This window comes from Colobus angolensis, unplaced genomic scaffold, assembly GCF_000951035.1.
Source record: "Colobus angolensis palliatus isolate OR3802 unplaced genomic scaffold, Cang.pa_1.0 Scaffold64, whole genome shotgun sequence".
In the NCBI taxonomy this organism is placed as follows: domain Eukaryota; kingdom Metazoa; phylum Chordata; class Mammalia; order Primates; family Cercopithecidae; genus Colobus; species Colobus angolensis.
This window is the reverse complement of record NW_012120043.1, coordinates 3,467,277-3,468,738: the sequence shown is the minus strand read 5'-3', so window position 1 is coordinate 3,468,738 and position 1,462 is coordinate 3,467,277.

Genomic DNA, 1,462 nt, shown 5'->3' with positions numbered 1-1,462 from the left:
AAGCTCCGCCTCCTGGGTTCACGCCATTCTCCTGCCTCAGCCTCCCGAGTAGCTGGGACTGCAGGCGCCCGCCACCAAGCCCGGCTAATTTTTTGTATTTTTAGTAGAGACGGGGTTTCACAGTTTTAGCCAGGATGGTCTTGATCTCCTGACTGCCTCAGCCTCCCAAAGTGCTGGGATTACAGGCATGAGCCACCGCGCCTGGCCTAAAGACTTTTCAAATACCAATCATTCTGTTATGGATTTCTAGTTTGATTCTCTTGGTTATGGATTTCTAGTTTGATTCTCTTATGGTCAAAGAACATGCTTTGAATGATTTCAATTTTATTTATTTATTTGAGATGGAGTCTTGCTCTGTTGCCAGGCTGGAGTGCAGTGGTGCAATCTCAGCTCCCTGCAACCTTTGCCTCCTGGGTTCAGGCTATTCTCCTGCCTCAGCCTCCCGAGTAGCTGGGATTACAGGCGTGAGCCACCGTGCCCGGCCTGATTTCAGTTATTTAAAATTTGATAAGATTTGTTTTGTGACCCAGAATATGGCCTATCTTGGGGAATATCCCATGTGCTCTTGGAAAGAACATACAGGCCAGGCACTGTGGCTCACGGCCGTAATCCCAGAACTTTGGGAGGCTGAGGTAGCAGGACTGCTTGAGCCTAAGAGATTGAAACCAGCCCAGGGAACTTGGTAAGACCCCATCTCCTCAAAAAATTGAAAAATTAGCCAGGTGTGGTGGCACACACCTATAGCCCCAGCGACTCGGGAGGTGGGGCAGGAGGATCGTCAGAGCTCAGGAATTAGAAGAGGCAGTGAGCCACTGCACACTCCAACCTGTGAGACAAAACAAGACCCTTCTTTTTAGAGAAAAAGACAAGAAAAGAACGTATATTCTGCTGTTTGTCAGTGGGGTGTTCTATGTAAATGTCAGTTAGGTCAGTGTGGTTGACGATGGCATTCAGACCTTCTGTATTCTTGCTGATTTTCAGTCTGCTTCTCCTATTGGTTACTGAGAAAGAAATGTTGAAGTCTGGAAGCATAATTGTAGATTTATCTATTTCTCCTTTTTTTTTTTGTTTTGAGAGGGAACCTCGCTCTGTCACCCAGGCTAGAGTGCAGCGGCGCAATCTTGGCTCACTGCAACCTCCGCCTCTTGGGTTCAAGTGATTCTCCTGCCTCAGCCTCCTGAGTAGCTAGGATTACAGTCACCCGCCATTACATCCAGCTAATTTTTTGTATTGTTAGTAAAGACGGGGTTTCACCATGTTGGCCAGGCTGGTCTTGAACTCCTGACCTCATGATTCGCCCACCTCGGCCTCTCAATATTTCTTCCTTTAATTCCATCCATTCTTGCTTCATATAGTTTATAAATACACATTTAGGATTAATATGTCCTGCCGGGCACAGTAGCACAAGCCTGTAATCCCAGCACTTTGGGAGGCCAAGGTGGGCGGATCACTCAAGCTCAGG